Source organism: Gossypium arboreum, unplaced genomic scaffold, assembly GCF_025698485.1.
Source record: "Gossypium arboreum isolate Shixiya-1 unplaced genomic scaffold, ASM2569848v2 Contig00190, whole genome shotgun sequence".
NCBI classification, from domain to species: domain Eukaryota; kingdom Viridiplantae; phylum Streptophyta; class Magnoliopsida; order Malvales; family Malvaceae; genus Gossypium; species Gossypium arboreum.
In genome coordinates this window covers 283,539-296,967 of record NW_026440309.1, presented here as the reverse complement: position 1 = coordinate 296,967, position 13,429 = coordinate 283,539, and positions in this window count along the sequence as shown.

Genomic DNA, 13,429 nt, shown 5'->3' with positions numbered 1-13,429 from the left:
AATTTCGATGTAATGTAATTTGATGTTCGGAAAAAATTATAAATTGATTTATAATTTTGATTTTCTATAATTGTAAACATGAAATATTTCAATTTAATTTTTGGAGTCCGCAACACTATTATCAATGTGACATCAATTTAAGTTCATTTATTTCATTACATAAATTTTATATTTATTCAATATAAAATATTAGATTAATTTATTATATATATAATTGAATCAATTTTTAAAAAAAGTCATAAAGAGCATTTAATAGATTAAATAACAACAAACAACATAGGAAATCTAGCCATATCGACTTTAACAAGTAAAGCCATTAAGGCCGACATATTAAAGTAAGAGACATAATTAAAATGCCAATGGTAAGACACCTTACACCCCTAATGAGAAAGCTCAAGTTTGCACATGGGAGATGACATTATTGAGAGGACAATCACGAACCTTGAAATAATTAGTTTCCATGAGTTGTAAAACGAACATAAAAGATCCTTTTATTCTAAAAAAATAACCAAAATCAAAATACAAGTAATGCAAATTATACATTTTAGATTGATTAATTATATATTAAATTTTAACATTTATTATTGTTCATTATTAAAACCAAAATATGAAATATTGTAACACCCCTTACTTGAGCCCAAACCTAAACTCAAGCAGGAAATGAAATATTTCAAGTCAAACAATTCACTTTAGTACCAAACATGACATTCAAGTTCAATTTATTCTTTAGGTTAATTTTAGGTCTTTTAAGACTTTTTTTTAATCATTTCTAAGCTTACTCTACAATCCAGCTTTAATCTGAGGTTGTTCGAAGTCTTTTTGGTGAGAGAACATTTATATTAGGGTAAAATAAGGCATTTGTATTGGTACAACTCCCCTAGGTACCAATATGTCTACTTAATATTGTTCATTTGTTGCATTTTATCGATGTTGTACCAATACAAGTCCTTCAAGTATTGGTACTTGGGTGTAGGGGAGCCAAAAATCAAGCTTAAACACACCTAAAGACTTCCCTAAATATACTCTATTCAATTCCAATCATTCTTAATCATTTTCCAACCTTAAATTACACGAAAATATCATTTAAAGCATCCCATGTTCATCTATGTTCATTCACTAACACATGACCACATTGTCCCCAAAATCTTTCTACTTCAACTTAACTTTTGTATGAACTAATGCATTATCTTCCACTTTTATACCAATTGAACAGTTATGTACATGCCACTCTAATGCCCATAATTCAAATACTTAATTCCCAAACCTTATTTTGATGAGATGTGGTTTGATTTGTCCCATTCGAACTCTTCACAAATGATTACTTTTTGTACACTATACGTTTGAAAACTACATGTTTAGCTTTACGAAAGCTTAGTAAGTACTCACGCGAATTCTACTTATCTATGTTTTTAACATTAATATCATTAAGTTACACTAGTTCTTTTTTTCAAAAGATATATAAATTATTTAATACTTGTAACATGTCTTATAAATAATTTGGTACTTACGTGAATTCTACATATCTAAGTATTTAACACTTCTTTGTAGCTTTCTTAGTGAAAATTGCTCCAGCATCTTCTTTTACATTCTTATCATTCTTAGTACCAATAGTGTTTAACTACACCGCCTTACTTAGTTGCAACTAGTGGCACATCTAGCTGAACTTCTTGAACTGGCTACTCCTAGGTGTCTTCTCAAAGCATCACAAAAGATGTTACTTCACAAGGTTCTATTGTCATTCTTCTCTGAATGAAGATTTAAGTGAAAGTGAACTCAAATTAGATTCCTCAAAGATTACATGATAAGTTGGTTTGATTAACTTGTGCCATAGATTTCTTGTAGTAGCAGTAAAGGTTTCTTGTAGCGTAATGTTTCTTTAAGGTTGAAGGATTAGTTAAGGGAGTTTAACGGCAACTACAACTCAATTTCATAACTTAAATACCTAAAATTTTTGCAAGTTTTTCCCTCCAAAAATAAGGAAACTGAATATTTTGGTGTAAAAATAACCTTCTAAAAATAAAAGCAAGAACAAAAAATTTACAAAAAATAATAAAAGGCAAAATGAAACTTGGAATTTGAATTTTAGTGATTTTCTTTAGGTTCTAAGTCAGAGTTAGCACATCCCGACTAAATTCTTTAATTTTTTGAACCTAATAACTTCAAGGCTCTTGGTAAATAAATCTACCAGTTGATTCTCAGTAGATACATGCATAAATTCAATGGTTCCATTCTCCACTAACTCTTTAACTAAATGATGCCTTGTATCATCATGCTTAGTCCTTGAGTGAAGAAAATGGTTCTTTGAGATATTGATTCAACTAGAGTAGTCTCAATTGGCATTGCAATTCCAAAAAAACTTCTAGCATTTGCCTTTTTCATAATAGTTATACACAATAGCTTCTAGCATCTATATACTCAAGTTCAGTTATTGAAAATGATATTAAAGGTTGTTTATTATTGTACCAAAATACTAATTTCTAGCCAAGATAAAAATACCCACTAGACATGCTCTTCCTATCATCCATATTACTTGTCTAGTCAGTATCACCGAAACCAACAAGGCTCATGTTTTTATCCTTAAACAACCAAATACCAAGATCTAATGTCTAATTAACATATAGAATTATCATCTTCACAACTTTTAAGTGTAACTCCTCAAGAGTTGGTTGATACATTACGCAAACCCTTGTACCAAAGCAAAATTCAAGGCTACTAGTAGTTAGGTAGAGTAAACTATCAATCACACTTCGATAGTTAATTGGGTCAATTGTAATTCTCCCATACATCTAAGCATATTTTATCAGAAATTGACATAAGAACTATTACAGTTCCTAAATTCTCCAATCTAAAACTTATTCGCTAAGTTGCATGCATACTTTTCTTGAGATAAGAAAATAATTTCCTTTAGCTACTTGATTTGGAAGCCTAAGAAATAAGGGAACTCCCCCCCCCCCCATGATGCCCATCTAAACTCAAATTGTATCATGTACAAAATCCTCTTTCGTCTATTGAGAAGTTAAGTAAAAAATAATTGCATCTACATAAATCTAAGAAATTGTAATGATACATTTCTTCTTCTTCTTTTTTTTATTCACAAGGTTTTATCAACATTCCCTCTTAGTATCTTTACTCGATTAATAACCTTGAAAGTCTCTTGTACTATGCCCTTGGAGTTTACTTCAAACCATAGAGTGCTTTAGTGAGTTTATAGACATGATTAGGATGCTTGGGTTTTTCAAATCCTTTAGGTTATTTCATATACACTTCTTAATTAATAAAGTCATTTAGAAATACACTTTTCACATCTATTTGAAATAGCTTGATATCCATATAAGTTCCAAATACTGTCGCTATTTGATTTTGTCACTAGTGCAAATGTCTTATCAAAGTCCATGCCTTCCAGCTAAGTATGACCTTGAGTCGCCAGCCTAGGCTTATTTTTGGTGATGTTTCCAAGATCATCAGTTTTTTTCTTAAAAATTCACTTTGTTCTAATTACATTACAATTAGTAAGTCTTCGAACAAGCTTCCACACATTATTCCTTTCAAACTTATTTAGTTTTTCTTGTATGGCTTGGATTAATTCCTCTTCCACCTTCTTATGCTCAATGGAGGAAGTATAACATGTGAATCCAACCATACCATGATAGTTTAGCCTTGACTTACCTTTAATCTTGATTCTTCCGTCTAGATCACCAATTACATTATCCAATGAATTATTCTTTCTCTCTTTAGGATGATTGAGGTTGAGAAATATCATCCACTTGATGGTCATCATCATTATCAAGTTTAACTGGTTGATTAATCATAAGTAACTTAGGATTTGGTTCAATTACAGAGCTAGTTGCAACTAGCTTTACATTTAATGCTACAAGTTCTTCATTTGCATATACATTATGTCGAAACCTCTTTTAAAACGAGCTTTTTTTTTAAAATGAAAATGAAAAACGGGATCCGCCACCAATATTTTAAAGTTTGATTGGATCACTTTATAAAACATTTTGGCCTACGAAATTATGAGAAAATAGGTTCGGGAGTCGGTTACGTAGGAGGAAGGATTAGCACCCTCGTAACGCCTAAAATTGGTACCAAATTGAATAATTTTGCCTTAATGTCAGAAGTTTGAAAGAATTTAAAAATGAAATTTTCTTAAAATAGTTAAAAACAGAATCGAGATTCATTCGCTTTGAAGGAGTATAAATATCACATCCAGCATAATTGGACACGATATCTTTAAACTTTCATAGCTGAAATCATCTTATGATTTGTAAAACTCGCTTAAAAGGATATTTTAGATATTTAGACAAATGGAAAATTGCAACCCAGCATGTTAAGGCACTATTTCCTGAATTTCCAAATATCAAAACATTGCCTCACTTTTTAAAATTCCTTTTTGAATCAAATGAGATTTCTTTTGTTTTGAAAGTAATAACGTGTTTTACATATCACAAGGAAATAAATATAATTACAATATACATGTTTTATCATTTCATGCAAAACACCATACAATGCATAATAAATATAACAAATATAAATTGCAATATACATATATGACAATGTCTTATGCAAATCACCATAAATAATTAATTTCATACTAATATGCAAATTAAATAAATGATATGTAAGATTTAACCAACTAAACAATATCAAAATAAGAGAAAACAAAGATAAATAAGTAAACTAAAATGAATAAAATAAAAATAAATAGAAATAAGATATTTAAAAATATGTTGAATAATATAAGAATAATAAGAGAGAACCCCTTTTTTAAATGATACATATATATAAATTATTTTATAGGGTAGAATAATCATACATAAAATGTACTAAGTATTAATATTACAATTATTTATAAAATTTTAAAATGTATGTAATTAATAAATAATAATATAATGTATGCTTTATAATAAAATAAAGGTAATTTAAAGAAATATAGTATAATATAGTGTATAACATAATTTACAAATAAAATGTATACTAATATAAATTATATAATATAAAATATATAATATAATGTATATAATGTAATATAATATGTAAAAAGCAAGAAACATATCTTGATACGTAGTAAAATATAATATGTAATAAAATATATAAATAGAATGTAATGAAATATAATATGATATATGTATGATAATAATAATAATGTAACAAATACTTTACATATAAAACATAGTTCAATAAATAATATAATAAAAGTATATAATATATAATAAAATTTAAAATCATATATAATGTATAGCCTATATTATAGGTAAAATATAAAATTGTAAATAGGATATGAGTAATTTTATAAAAATATAGTAAAATAAATAATATACATACATAGTAAAATATATAATAAAAATGAAGGTGTAATATATAAATGAAATATGAATACAATTATATAAATAAAGATAATATATACTATTGTTTATTAATAATTTTTAAAATTTACTATTTACTTAATTTAGTAAATAATAATATATAATTTATAAAAATGTAAAGAAATATATACAATGAAATATATAATAAAATATAATTTATAGATAAAATATACAATAATAATAAAAATAATATAATGGATAATAAAATAATATATAACTAATATTTAAATATATATATATATATATATAAAGTAATTAAAGTAAATTAAAATATAAAAAGATTAAAATTGAATTTAATTAGAAAATCTAGGGTTGATTTTAAACTAACAAAAAGAATTAGGCCTGATTTGTAAGAATTCAAAACTACCAGGGACTCACTGGGCAATTTGCCCTAATCCCCAAAACGACACCGTTTCTCGAATACCATTTTAAAATCACTGAGAGGACTAAATTGAAATAAAATTAAAACATTATAGCTAAATTAAAAATAAATAAAATGGAATTATAAATATTAAAATTGCGAGAGGACCAATTGAGTAATTAACCCAATCTTAAAAAACACGCGGATCCTCCCCGGGTAATTAGGTCAACACGCGGATCCTCATCTATAATACGACGTCATTTTAGGCTTATTGGATTAAGCTAAAACGGTGTCGTTCTATTAAGGCTATATAAGCCAAACTTAAAGCCCTGAAATCATTTGAAACCCGAGTTAAAAAAAAACTTTAAAAATCCTCTGAAAGAGGAAAGAGGAAAAGGCCCTCCGGGCTCTGGCCTCTGTAAGCCATGCTCCGGTCATCGGGCACACACGTGCCCACGCGCCACCGCCAACGCCGCCACATGCGGTGGCTAGAATTCGAAAAGTCTTGACTTTCCGATGTGATTCCAACAATAAGTTCGTTTTTGATTTATTTTTATAATATTTGCATGCTATTCAGAGAAAAGGAAAAAAAAGATATATCACCTCTACTCTCGATTGACTGTTGGTACTGTAACTTTGCAAAAACTTATGTTTTTTATTCAATCTTCTTGTGTGTTTTTCCAAAACTGTAAGAAATTTTTTTTTCTTACATCGTTTCATATCCGGCCTTTATAGGCCTTTTTACAATATAAATCTTTGGTATGTTCCTATTTGCTCGATTTTCTTGCCAGATACTGTCCCTTTTTGTTTCCTTTTGTAGGTGAGCGCGAGGATATCACGGTGGTGAGCACTTTGGCCGCTGATTTGTGCGCCAATCACGGAACCTGGAATCACGCAATGATGGGGCTATCGAACAACGCGAGAACAATCATACCAAATTACCATTTACATGTTCATCAAAACATCATTTTAAACTATCCTACACATGCCATTATAAACCACTGACCAAAATTCTCAAAACTACTGAAAAGACTTCGATAGTGTGATAGATCTCGACGAAGCTTCCAACAAAATCGAGCTTCGATGATCTATAAAACAATGGAAAGAAACTAAGTAAACAACATTGCTTAGTAAGTTTGTATAAACTAAAACTAAACTTACCATGTCATTATAACAACTCAAAGGTTAAACATAAATCATCATCAATTCCATATGCTTAGTAATAGCCTATACAACATCACCATATCACAAATTAGTGTTTTTGCTCATAATACAAATAAAATCAACCATAAAGTACATAAATTCCATAAGTAAATGCATCATTTAACTTAGTATTTCTTTCCATAAACTATGAATCAATCCATTTGCATACTTACCAATTAGTTCCTTTTCTTTCCCATTGAACCATTTAGAACTAAATTGGATACCGAGAAGCTCACACAAGTGTGCCTTTACATATAACCATTCCTTTACATCATTGCTCCCACTAGCTATGAAATAGGCTCGCTCATACGAAGCTGTGGGTCGAATGTAAGTTACACGACATCGCTCAAATGAGTGTGGAGTATCCGCAACAAATGTAGGACCTTAGCCATCGGTAGGACATTCAAGAACAGCACCCGAAACATGGAATCCCTAATGACATGTCATTTGTATCCTATGAATTCCTAAGGTTCAACCGGAACTGGATATCCATCAATTCATCATAGCATTGATAAAGTTATAATTCAATACTTTTGCATTATAAATAGCATAATAATATTCAATTTGAATAACATAAACATGATAAACGTTCATACGAACTTATCTTGAAGACTAAAGCGTAGAAATGGAGTTGAGCTAATCCGAGACTTTTACTTTTCCACAATCTAGGTCCGTACATGTTCTATCGTGATCTAAATAGATAATTATATTCAATTAAGTACTTAACCGTCGCGCCGTTTGGAATGCTTACGGCGCTTATTACTTCTGGAAACCCTAGGGTTTCCTAATCCAGTTTAGGCTTTGGGCCTTCTTGGGCTTCACTGAATTGGGTCAAGGGTAGGCTTAGGCTGAGGGTGTAAACGGGCTACAGGCTGAGGGTGTAACCAGGTTTTGGGTAGTTAGGCATTTGGGCTTATCAGGCCTTGAGGCCTGTTTATTGTAAATGGACTTTTATTTATTTTATATTTGTTTATTTATTTATCTATTTATAGGCCCGGGCAGAAATGGGTTATTACATATTAGATAGGTAGTTGGTTGGCTCATCTTTGATAGCAACATTAAAAGATTCCATGACAGTTCTTGTGTGTTTGATGCACACCTTGTAAGCTTTACTATTAGTTTAGTATCTAAGGAAAATCTTCTCATTAATGTATGCATTAAATTTACCCTAATAGTCTATTTCTGAGAATATAATATGTACTCCCAAAAATATGAAAGTAGCTCATTGTTGGCTTTTATCCTCTCTATATTTCATATGGAGTCATCCCTTTTTTTTTTGCGTTAACAACATGATTTTAATCATGTGAATAGTTGTGTTATCAATGTCTGCCCAAAACCTGTGTGAAATTCCCTTCTTAAGCATTATTCTGGCCATATCTTGGAACAAATGATTCTTTCTCTCGAAAAGGTTATTCTATTAAGGAGTCTTTGGTGCTAAAAATTCATGTTGAATCCCATTTTTGTCAAAAAAATTAGAGAATTCCTTATTCTTAAATCTTTTTTCTATGGTAATTTCTAATTCTGACAATATTTTAATAAGCCAAATCTTTTCATTCATGAGCTTAAAAATATTTCTAAATATTTCAAATGTTTTTTTTTCTATTTCTCTTTTAAAAACCTTACCCAAGTATACCTGAAGTAGTCATCTATACAAACCAAGACATTTTTTTCCACCCAAGCTTTCTATTTGTATAGGTTTAATCAAATCCATATGCAATAGCTTAAGAGGTCCAGATGTTTGGATTAGTTGCAATTGAGGATGTGACTTACACTACTTCTTGTCCATCATATAGTCTCCATAAACTTTTGGAATGACTCCCCCTAGCTTTGATAGTCCCTTTACAACATTATATCTCACCAATATTTAAGGGCCCTTGAAACAGAAATAGCCTAGGCATTCATATCAATGCACAAAACTAAAGAAGCTAGTTGGATTGCAAGTCATTGGTTAAAAAAGTTTGTAACAATTATCATATGCCCTACAACCTTCCATTACCAACTCACCAAACTTGCTAATCACCTTGTACCTATCTATGTGAAGTGTACAAGTATCTTTGATCACAAAGTTGACTGACACTTAATAGATTTGCTTTTAATCCTTCAAGAAGAAACATATTCTCCAGGTGAGTCATGCCTTCTACATTAAGAACACCTTTTTCAAGAATCCTTCCCTTTTTGCTATCACCAAAGGTCACCTTACCTTCATGTAGGGTTGTAAATTAACAGAGAGTTTGATAAATAGTTTAGTTTCTATTCATTTATGTTCGTTCATCAAGCTAAATAAATGAACATAAATAAGATTTTAAGGCTCATTTATTAAACAAACCGAACATGAATAAAGATTGCTAAGTTCATTTATGGTGAGCAAGCTCATTTATGTTCATTTAAAGTTTGTTTAAAACTCATTTATTATTCGATTATTATCCATCATGGATTAGGGTTAAGAAGCATTACCATACAAACGAAAACATTTAAACTTAACATTATTTAATAATGCACTCAGACTGTAAACCAATTATATACATACATACATATTGTCCTTAAATTGAGCCTTTAAGGCCCTAAAAATAACTTGAAGCAATTCGAGACTAATCTGAAACAATTTGGTAAGATTAGGAAAAAGTTATAAAAATTTGGAAACAGGGGTCACATGGCTGTGTGGCTCACACAACTGAGAGACATGCCCGTGCCTTAGGCGGTGTAACCTTCGAAATAGGGACACACAACCATGTCCCAACACGTGTCCTCGCGTATGTCCTCACCTTCAAAATGTCATTTCAAGACCCTAATTCCACTAACCAATATCCCATTCAAGGGCACCACAATATATCGAGACATCATCTATTCAAACATGTCCATAATGTACCAATTCATACATGACAACCTATTCATTTACTTACCAAAAACATGCCAATAATGCCACTTTTCATGCAAATCAACCTAAACCAAATAGACAACTAAAACATATCATCAATGACCAATTCAAACCATTCATACATACCATAAAAGGAGCCTTATATACAAGTACATGAAAGTGACCAAAAGACTTACTTGAACAAGCATGATAAGTCCAACAACCATTCATAAACATCAAGGCACAATCATACCAAATTACCATTTACATGTTCATCAAAACATCATTTTAAACTATCCTACACATGCCATTATAAACCACTGACCAAAATTCTCAAAAACTACTGAAAAGACTTCTGCATAGTGTGATAGATCTCTGACGAGCTTCCAACAAAATCGAGCTTTCGATGATCTATAAAACAATGGAAAGAAACTAAGTAAACAACATTGCTTAGTAAGTTTGTATAAACTAAAACTAAACTTACCATGTCATTATAACAACTCAAAGGTTAAACATAAATCATCATCAATTCCATATGCTTAGTAATAGCCTATACAACATCACCATATCACAAATTAGTGTTTTTGCTCATAATACAAATAAAATCAACCATAAAGTACATAAATTCCATAAGTAAATGCATCATTTAACTTAGTATTTCTTTCCATAAACTATGAATCAATCCATTTGCATACTTACCAATTAGTTCCCTTTTCTTTCCCATTGAACCATTTAGAACTAAATTGGATACCCGAGAAGCTCACACGAAGTGTGCCTTTACATATAACCATTCCTTTACATCATTGCTCCCACTAGCTATGAAATAGGCCTGCTCATACGAGCTGTGGGTCAGAATGTAAGTTACACGATACTGCTCAAATGAGCTGTGGAGTATCCGCAACAAATGTAGGACCTTAGCCATCGGTAGGACATTCAAGAACAGCACCCGAAACATGGAATCCCTAATGACATGTCATTTGTATCCTATGAATTCCTAAGGTTCAACCGGGACTGGATATCCATCAATTCATCATAGCATTGATAAAGTTATAATTCAATACTTTTGCATTATAAATAGCATAATAATATTCAATTTGAATAACATAAACATGATAAACGTTCATACGAACTTATCTTGAAGACTAAAGCGTAGAAATGGAGTTGAGCTAATCCGAGACTTTTACTTTTCCACAATCTAGGTCCGTACATGTTCTATCGTGATCTAAATAGATAATTATATTCAATTAAGTACTTCAATTAACCTTAAACATTCAATTCAATCCATAATTCACATTTATGCTTAATTATCATTTTACCCTTAACATTTTAACTTTTCACAATTTAGTCCTTAAGGTAATAACTTAAAAAATAACCATTTTAATCAAATTCCATATTAACCAAACATGCAAGGGACTTGAAAGTACTCATATTTATCATTTTTTCACAATAAAACCCTATAATTTATATCTTTAACAATTTAGCCCCTAAATGTCATTTTCATCAAAAACTACTTTACAAAACTTGTTTACTTATCAATAAAGATTCATAATATATCATTTAACATCAAAACCATTCAAGAATAATTCATGGCATAACCCTTAACCGTTAACATTTTTACAAATTAACCCCCGAGCTAGCTAGGTTAAGCTAAACCGGCCTCAAAAACTTAAAAATCATTAAAAACGGGACAAAATTATTGACCAAATATCCCCCTTTTTCTAATGATGTTTTTAGGTTTTTAATTTAGCAAAATATGAAGATGACAATGTTTTGTTCATCTTTTATTTTTTAGTTTTCTTTTTAATTACCAAATGACTAAATTAACTTCTTAAAACCATTAAAATTTCAATAAAACCATGCCATGTACATCCACTAACTCATTAAATGGATTAATTACCATTTAAATCCTTTAATTTAAGATTCCATAGCTATTTGGATCCTTTAGCTATTAGAACTCAACTTTTACCCTTTTTATGATTTAGTCCTTTTTATTTAATTAACTACTTAAACATCAAAATTTCTTAACGAAATTTTAATACGACCTAAATATAATCCTGTAAATATTAAAATAATAATAAAATAATAATTTACTTGTCAGATTTGTGTTCTAGAAACTACTGTTTCGATATCACAGAAAACGGACTGTTACACTTAACTTTGACAATCATAGTAAGTTGCATAGTTTTATCTCTTTTGTCAACATGCCCAACTCATATTTTACTAAGGTCTCTTCTATTGACCACAAGAATATGATTAAGCTTATCACAGCTAAACCCTAACTTTTTCAACACAAATTATGAATAGACAGTTCTTACTGAGTTGTTTCCAGTTTAGCAAACTTAACATTCAACAGAGAGTCATTTGCTTTGATCTACTTCGCAAGACCATGATTCTTCTATTTCAATGTGAAGTTTTCATAAATGAGTATCTCATTTATCTTGGACACCTAATCCCACTTATCTAGCATATCTTTATAGGTCTCCATTGTCGAAACCATTTTCAAATCGTAGTGTTGGAAAATGGGAATCGATTTTAAAAATGAAAATGGGAGTCGCCACCAATCTTTTTTAGGTGTGATTGGATCACCTTTAAAAAATTTTGTTTTAAAATCATTAGTTTTGGTCCACAAGTAAAAGAATAGGTTCGGAGTCGGTTACGTATTTAGGAAGGATTAGCACCTCGTAACGCCCAAAAATTGGTACCTAATTGATTATCAAATATCTTTAATGTCGAAAGAAAAAAAAAATTTAAGATGTAGTCCTCTTTAAAATATTTTAACTTTGAAAATTGGGATTCACTAGCGTCAAAGTATTAACATTAAGTTATCCCTTTTTTTGAAATTCCTATCTCGAAGCAGCAAAACGCTATATCCAATAAGTTAGGATATATTGCTTTGAAATTCCAAGATACTGGCTTGCATTTAAAAAACCTTTAAAAACTTAGAAGGGTGCTTAATTATTCGAATTCAACGAGAAAAGTGGCAACCCAATAAGTTAGGGCACTACTTTCTCGAAATTTCCAAACACCAAGCATCGCCTTATTTGCAAAAAAAAAAATCTTATCTCGAGGTAATAAGATGTCATATCTAGTGAGTTAGGACACAACACCTCAAATATCAGAGAGTAAGTATTTTATTTAACACTCGTATTATGATTTAAAAGAATATGCCGTTATTTAGGTTAAACGTGAGAGGAAAAAAAAATCGAAATCCAGTAAGTTAAGGAACGATTGTCTCGGATTACCAAATACGAAATATTTACTTTAGTGAAAGAATTACTATCGGGTTGGATAAAACCTAAATTCGTAATGAAACAAGATAATAAAGAATGCATAACAAGTAAAAATTGATAACCATAACAGGATAAACATAAACACAAATATGAATACTAACGATAAATACGAAGGTAAGATAAATGAGTCGAATAAATAATAAGAAAGGAAATAATGAATAAGCTAAATGTTTGAAATTATTTAAAAAAATATAAATAGAATAGATGATGAAATAATAATAAAAGTAATGATATGTAAATAAAATAAATATGCTAAAAATATACAGTTATCAAATTAGTTAATATAAAATAATAACGTATAAGTAAATACAAAAATAAAGGAAAATATAATAACAATAACAATAATAATAGTAAA